The sequence below is a fragment of the Schistocerca piceifrons genome, chromosome 1, assembly GCF_021461385.2.
Source record: "Schistocerca piceifrons isolate TAMUIC-IGC-003096 chromosome 1, iqSchPice1.1, whole genome shotgun sequence".
Classification (NCBI taxonomy): Eukaryota; Metazoa; Arthropoda; class Insecta; order Orthoptera; family Acrididae; genus Schistocerca; species Schistocerca piceifrons.
Genome location: NC_060138.1, coordinates 312065628 through 312074674, shown reverse-complemented (window position 1 = coordinate 312074674; position 9047 = coordinate 312065628).

The window sequence follows — 9047 nt, the reverse complement described above, 5'->3', positions numbered from 1 at the left end:
ATGCAGGATTGTGTTAACACAAATTCCCCACTGCCGCAATTTGAACAGGAAGCCCGATATCAGTTTATAAGTCTGAAGTGCATTTGTGGCAGACTGATATACATCATTTTTATGTCACTTCTGAGTGATTCTGGACTACATGGGTGTGTGTGTAACACTGCACTTTATAGTATGTGCACGCATTTTGTGCATTACTGCCAAGAAATAAAGCACTCTATTATACACGTGCAATCTCAGTCATTTTACCTGGAGTATCCTCACCTGGGTCCCCTCAACATACATGGTAAAATTCAGCAGGCAACACCTTTTTTGAAAGTAGGAGCTTTCTCACATATTTACTCATGCCATAAGAATGAATAGCATTATAGCAACAGCTTATTGTTAATACAGATTACATTTTTAGTCATCTTAGTCTCATGTTAATTTATACTGGTACTTTGTCTCATTCTGTAGCTCTGAAGTTTCATCTCTTTGATGGTGAAGAATAACAGACCAGAATGGAAGGAAATTGAACAAATCATTACCACAACTCATAGTTCACCAAGGGCTAGCCATCTCCCAGATTCCAATACTGTTATAACAATGTAATGGACCTATTTTGTATACCTTAGTACATGAATTATATCATAACCAACCATTCCATATTAGCAAAGAATAATATAATCATAAAGCCAAAAATGTAAAAAAAAGTAGTGATCTCCATCTACTGGATAATGTAATATGTAAATGATTGTGAAGAATTAACATATCAAACCCACAAAGCTCATCCAATTAGTATGCATGTCTGAAATTGCTGAATTTTGTTTAGTTACCATGCAGTGGGGTAGAATAGGTCAGTGGGGTAACAGTAACCATTTTTACATCGATTGTGTTAAATGCATGTTGCGGCTACCCTGGTGGTCTAGTGAGACTGCTTATGTTATGAATATGTGCTCAGAGCAGTGCTGGTTTATTTTTAAACAAAAACTTGTTGTATTAGTTGAAGGTGGGTTTTAACTTATTTTTTAGTGTCAGGTATGTAAATTACTGTTAAAATAAGCCTCAAGCAACTTTGATTGTTCTGAAATGACCTTCATTATTCAGTCATTTTCAGGGCTTTTGTACATAACTTCAGATCCCTATGTTACAGTGGCACACTTGAAAGTCCAGTGCTATGAGCACAAGTAAAGCTGCTTGTGAATATTCAGGATCAGTGATGGGGTAACATGGAACAGTGTCACATGGTGCCCCTTGTTATTTCAGTGTCCAGTGTTTCCTTCCTTATTATTTGTAAGTGCAATTTCAACATATTGATATAATTTTTTCTATTTTAGGAGAATCAGTAAGCCTTGAAAACCAAAAAGGAAGCCTGGATCATGAAAAAATCCTGATTTCATCCATGAACAACTACAGAATGCGAAAGATGAAGTCGAAAATAAAGCTGTATCTCTAAGAGGAGCTGCTAAGTTATACAGGATCACCAGGTCCACTTTAGACTGTCATTTACATGTTGCAGAGACTGGAAAAGTGGGAAAATCTCACACAATTTCTGAAGATGATCAGTGTGTCTTCATGTCCTGCATTATTTCTGCAAGAGACTGGGGCTTCCCTTTGACATTTTTAAACATTCATCTAATTGTGAAATCATTCCTTGACCACAAAGTAGTTATTGAGAGAAGATTCAACAATAATTCACTAGGCAAAGATTGGGTTTTATCATTTTTATCTCATCACAAACAAAAACTCTCACAAGGATTGAAGATCAATAACTCAATCACTCCTGCGACAATAAATCAATATTTTGATGAACTACAAAAATCCCTTGAAGGTGTTGAACCACATCTTATTCTAAACTATGGCGAGACCAATATGGCTGATGAGCCAGAAAGAAAATCAACTATTGTCAGATGTATCTGCTGAGATCCTGAAAGAATTGTCAGCTCAACTAAATCAAGTGTTTCAGTCATGTTCTTGGGAACAACTAGTGGGATACTGAAAGTGGTTGGTTCACAATGGAAATTTATGAACTCTGGTTCAAAATGGTAGCTTTGCCTTATTTCAAACAATTCAGCACTGAATCTCCAAAAACTTAAACTGGAAGCAATCTTAGCAGCCAAGCATCAGCAAAGGTAATATCTGATTTGTTTTACTTCCTCCCTACAGCACAGCCTTATGACAACCACTTCATGCTTTTCAGGCATTTAAGAATTAAGCAGAAAAATGTTGTGGATGACTGAAAACATAAGAACAGGGGAAATATTCCAAAAGGCAGGTTTCCTGGACTGCAAAGGAAATGTCTTGATGAACTTGATGACATGTGTGAAAAGAATCTGAAATTAGGGTTCAGAAGTACAGGCATTGTTTCTATAGTAGGAAAATTTCCTGGATCCAAAAACACCTGTTTCATTCTTGAGGGAAATGAACCAGGACAGGTTCAAACCTTGGAAAACTTTCTTGAGTAAACCAGAAGAAAAGAGACAACCCTTGCAAAGCTGTAAGAAAGAATATGTGTTCCTTCAGAAAAAAAACACTGTATCACCTAGAGATAGCATTACAGCTGCAGCTCCTTGTACTTCCATGAAACATGTCAACAGCAACAAAGGTAAGAAACCTGACACATCATCTAGTGAGGAATGTTACAGTATTCAGTTCATGACCCTGATTCAGATGGAAACATGTCCTCTTTTGAAACATTGGTAGAAACCAACTGCCATTTGAAAGAATAAAGTTTTCTCCAAGCTGGGTAGCAGTAGGTGCATTTGCAGTCATATAACTCAGGTATAAGAAGGACACTAAGGAGGAACATGAGAAGAAGTTTTATGAACAAGTGCTTTCCACTACTACTGATCAGGAAAAGCTTCAAGTCCAGTTCTTGAGACATCGGTAGAAACCAACTGCCATTTGAAAGAATAAAGTTTTCTCCAAGCTGTGTAGCAGTAGGTGCATTTGCAGTCATATAACTCGGGTATAAGAAGGACACTAAGGAGGAACATGAGAAGAAGTTTTATGAACAAGTGCTTTCCACTACTACTGATCAGGAAAAGCTTCAAGTCCAGTACTTGAGGAAATCACTAAAATGTAACAAAACATATGTTTTACCAGATGCTAATGATTTCATGGAAGTGGAAATGACACATTAGTGACATTACTAATGGTATCATGAGGTTGCTACAAGTTTCAGTTTGAACTATGATCCATTTCAGTTTCTCATCAACATAAATTTAAAATTATGACCAATGCTTGATATTAAAATAGAACAAAATTCTTTTTTTATTCCAAATTACTTGATTCTGATAATGGCATTAGCAACATCACTAAGTGTATCAGTTTGAACTATGATCCACTGCAGTTTTTCATCAATGTAAATTTAAAATTATGACCAATGCTTGATATTAAGATCAAACAAAATTCTTTTTTCTTCCAAATTACGTTATTCTGATAATGGCATTAGCAACATCACTAAGTGTGTCATGAGGATGGTACAAATCAGTTTGAACTATGATCCACTGCAGTTTTTCATCAACGTAAATCTAAAATTATGACCAATGGCTGGCGTTAAAATAAAACAAAATTCTATTTTCTTCCAAATTACATGATTTTGAATATATTTCATATCCCCTCTGTTGCAAAAAAACAACTTTTTGTAAAATGTCCTATGTAACAGCTTTCTGCAGGGGTAACATAGGACACTTGAATTTTAATTTGAAAAGGCTGTCAGATGCAGAACTAAATTGAAAATGTTGACAAAATGTACAAACTACAAAGTCAGCAGAAATTTGTAAATAGAATTTTATAGGTATACTTCAGTTAAATTGGAAGAAAAACATTAGATGAGAAAAAAGGTGTCCTATTTTACCTGATATAATGGTTATATGTATTGTAAACATGTGAAGACTGCTATTTTCCATAAGCAATGTGTGAATCAAAGTTTACTGATATTTGATGTAATCATGTGAGTTTAACAAAGCCTAGTACACATTAACAAATCATCAAAAGATGCTTTGTGTGTAAAATACAGTATTATTGTAGACATTAACTGAAAGCTCTGCTAAAATGTTTGAGAAAAGTATAGTAGGAACAACACTTAATTTTGCTGTTGTGTAATTAATAAAATTGTCAAAATCATTGTTTATTATATATCAGATGTAAATTCAAAAGTTATCTTTTTTCTGGCTAATTTGCACATGACACAAATAATAAAATTTTATACTGCTGTACATATATCAAATTGACTTGATGAAATAGTATTCAACTGCATTTACCAAAAACAGTAAAATTAACAAAGGGGTAATTGTTTGAAAGTGTATGTAAGTACGTGAGTTGGGGAATTCAAGGTTCATTGTTGAGCTCTTTTAGCCACAGGACATCTGTGTTGATCTGAGCCACAAAATGTCTTAAAAATGTATGAAGGTGTATCTTTTATATCAAGTCACATTACCCTCTGATGGTAAGCCTACCAACCCTGTTCTTGTGAAGACACCATGACATCAAATAAGAAATTAAATACCTCTGTTTTACACCATGTATCTGAATAAAAAATTTTGCTGAGACTTAATATGCAACAACTTTATATCATCTCACTCCTAATAATTTTTAAGAAGTGGGATCCAAGCAACACAATGAATGAGTGAATTAATTAATTAATTAATACAATTTCCCCCACCATAATTTAAGAGACAGACCATGAGCAAATCCAAGACAGAGAAATAGCAGAAAAAAAAAAAAAAAAAAAAAAAAAAATTACACTCCTGAGGCATATCTCTACCATTAACTTCCACAAGTAAATTCTGCAAGCACTTGCAGATGTGTTTACATTAGAACAATAATTTGCACAAGTTTTCTTCTGCAAGTTGCTTTGACTAGTTAATTTTCAGAAGTATTTCCACTAGAGTTGCATCGTGAGACAGGCAAACAGAACTTTACAGTGTCGAGGTTAAAAGCAGTGCAGCCACCTCCACTGTTGCATTATAATTACTGAAGAAAAATTGCTCCAAAAATATTAAGACTAAAGAAATTTTTGGGAAAAGAAATGGATAAGGAGGTGTACGTACCTAAGTTACGAAGAAACGCTATTGAATGAAATAAAAAAGACTGTAGTTCAGTCAGATTAAAAACTTTCAGAGCACATTGCATGTGAGTTTCAAACATCTCTTCTCTATTGTACAATCAAATATTTGATAACAGGATGCAAAAATGTGGCAAGCTAAACTAACCACCAAGAGGTGGCCTTTTAATTACCATTCAATTTGGGAAAACTATTTATTACTTATGTATATGTTATGTAATGCAGTGTAATACAATACATTTATAATTCTGCAAACTTTAAGAAACATACTAAAATTTAAAGACATCTGTGTTGCCATTCTACTTCCCCTACTTGTAAAATAAAGTAATTTTTAAATTAATTTTTTACTTCCTTGGCTATGGTGGCTAGTTACATATGTTTAGGGGTTTCAATGACATTTTTGTTTTGGTTAATTTGTTTTTGCACCATTATCATTTTAAACATAGATATTTTTTGTCAGTACTTGAACACTCAATACTTCTACAAGTTTGAGAAAACTTCTTGTATCTGGCAAGTTTGGGACATACTTGCAGCAAGACGTAAGAAACTGTTTCCACTAACTTACAGAAGCCTCTTCTGTAAGCTGACAGAACTAGTGTAACTCATCTTACTGTAGATGTCTCCAAGTCAAACAACTTTGAAAAGTAGCTTCTGCTAGCAACTTTCAGAAGATTACTTGCTAGTGGGTACCTACCTAATTAACACAGAAGGCACTGCACTCACACTAATTGACAATTTCAAAGCAGCAGCTGCACAATAAAAAGTACATATCATTGCCATTATTTACAGGCAAAAGGAGTCTACGGGGAAGAGACTGTAGACGTTAACAAGGATTAAAATATCAGTCATATTATTATTGGGGAAAGTATACTCAGACTGAAATGTCAGTTACATTCAAAAGGTCCATAAACTATGCAAAGCAACTTGGAACCTGCTCAATCCATAGGACAAAGTCAAATATTTCAGAAAATTCTGGTAGTAAATAAAATGTTGTGTGACTAGGGCCTCCTATCAGGTAGACCATTTACCAGGTGGAAGTCTTTTGATTTGATGCCACACGGCAAATTAAGCATCAATGAAGATAAAATGGTGATGGTGAGGATAACACAACACCCAGTCCCTGAGCAGAGAAAATCTCTGACCCAGCCAGGAATCGAACCAGGGCCCTTAGGATTGACATTCTGTCATGCTGGCCACTCAGCTACTGGGTGTGGACATTCTGGTAGTGCTGATGAATTTATAAAGAAATTTATGACAATGGTTGAAAACACTCTAAATAATGTTACAGACTAGGGTACAAACCTTGCAAGCATTCTCATATCAAACAACTTTTTTTATTATGAGTGGAAGAAAGAGCATACTAATGAGATCATAGTAATTGCAAAAACATACAAATCACCAAAGAGACCAGGTACCTGTGGGATGCTATGTCCTGAAGAAAATTATTTTTGAAATTTCAGAACCACTGGCCAAAGTCTCAAACAAATGCTTCTCTCATGGTGCCTTTCCTGTTTTCATAAAACAACTTCAAATAGAAACTGTCTACAAAAAAGTGATCTAACTGATTTATCAAACTGCAGGTAAAAATCAATAATTTCTGTACTGGCTAAAGTGATAGAATCTCTAATGAAAACTCAGTTTCTCATTTACTTTGTAAATAACAACATATCCCGTGTCGTACAACACAAATTTAAGAACGGGAGACCCACCACTATAACAGTGACTGTTTTTGTAAGAAAGATAATGGAGGAGCACTAGGAGAGAAAAAGCCCATATCATTAATACTATATGATCTTAATGAAGCAATTGACTGCGTGTTTGACAGCTTTTCTGTGCAAGTGGAAGTGCTATGATGTTGTCCTACAGTGTTACAGTCCTGCTTAGAAAACAGACAACAGGATGCTTCCATCCAAGGAGAAATTGCACAGGAACAGAAGCTAGTCCCTGGAATGCCTCAGTGATCTGTACTTGGCAATTCTTATTCTTCATAATTGTAATACACTTGAGCTGCAGAGGTCAGACTTAACTGTTTGCAGATGATACAACTTTATTATTTTGTGGAAAAGACCCTAATCTTGCAAGTCAAGAAGTAGATGGTATGGACAAAGATTGATTCACAATTGACTATATGAAAATAAATGAAGGTGAAACACTGCAGATATTATGTAGTACAGGTGACGCTGCATTCCTGTCAAATACATGTGCTGAGAGACTACTTGGTTTCATGACTCTCAGCAAGTTCACATGGTAAGGTCACATTGCGACTGTATGCAGAACACTTTCAGGTGCAGTATACCTCTTAAGAAGATTAAGAGATGTCATAACAACATAATACCTCTTAACAATGTACCATGCACCCTTTCACAACCATATAAACTACTGAAGGCAGTTAGCATTACAGCATCACACAAGAAACTTGCTCACTTAGAATTCTCTTCATCTAACTAGGAGTAATGACAGTCTACAGAATATGCCTTCAGCTTCCACAATTATATTTAGAAAAACCAGAAAAAATGTTTTGTATGAGCCAATAAATTCAATGTTATAATAATCAAAAATGGAGAATGGAGACACCTGAAACTATAAGATAGCAAAATCATGTGACAGTTATCTAGTGAAGGCACTGAAACTACATAATGTGTTACCTTCTGAAGAAAAATCATTATGGCTGCAGTCCCTGTATCCAGTTTTTTCTCACATTGGCAGAAGAATGGAAATTTGAATGATCTATAACTTCTTCCTCTCCTTCTTTTTCTTGTCTCTTTCTTCTGCACCATCCCAGGATCAGCATGGTTATTTATGGCTTTGCCATGGTTAGTTGTAGGTATAGTCAGATTCCCTTTCTGTTGGTATCCTGCTATAGAATTTGTATACCCCAAATGTCTGTGTGTGGTGTTATGCATCTGAAAGTGACCAAAAGTTTTTGAAATGTTGTAATTGATGTGGGGCTTGGGGATCAGCCTAGTTTTCACCTACAGGGATGTGGGAAAGCACCTGAAACCATATCCAGGCTGGCTGATACACCAACCTTCATTGTTAATCCACTGGTCAGATTTGGTGCAGGGCCAGTGCATCTCCCCATCCCAGAAGCAGTGCTTTAATGCACACAGTTATCTAGATGGGTACATTTGCAACAGCTAGAACAAACAACCAAACCAGATAGTGCTGTTGAATCACAAGTTATTAAATTTTTTTCTTAATTTAAGTAGCTAACACTTATATATGTTGATACTGTATTTGTGTTTCATTATACATATACACTCCTGGAAATTGAAATAAGAACACCGTGAATTCATTGTTCCAGGAAGGGAAAACATTATTGACACATTCCTGGGGTCAGATACATCACATGATCACACTGACAGAACCACAGGCACATAGACACAGGCAACAGAGCATGCACAATGTCGGCACTAGTACAGTGTATGTCCACCTTTCGCAGTAATGCAGGCTGCTATTCTCCCATGGAGACGATCGTAGAGATGCTGTATGTAGTCCTGTGGAACGGCTTGCCATGCCATTTCCACCTGGCGCCTCAGTTGGACCAGCGTTCGTGCTGGACGTGCAGACCGCATGAGACGACGTTTCATCCAGTCCCAAACATGCTCAATGGGGGACAGATCCGGAGATCTTGCTGGCCAGGGTAGTTGACTTACACCCTCTAGAGCACGTTGGGTGGCACAAGATACATGCGGACGTGCATTGTCCTGTTGGAACAGCAAGTTCCCTTGCCGGTCTAGGAATGGTAGAACGATGGGTTCGATGACGGTTTGGATGTACTGTGCACTATTCAGTGTCCCCTCGACGATCACCAGTGGTGTACGGCCAGTGTAGGAGATCGCTCCCCATACCATGATTCCGGGTGTTGGCCCTGTGTGCCTCGGTCGTATGCAGTCCTGATTGTGGCGCTCACCTGCACGGTGCCAAACACGCATACGACCATCATTGGCACCAAGGCAGAAGCGACTCTCATCGCTGAAGACAACACGTCTCCATTCGTCCC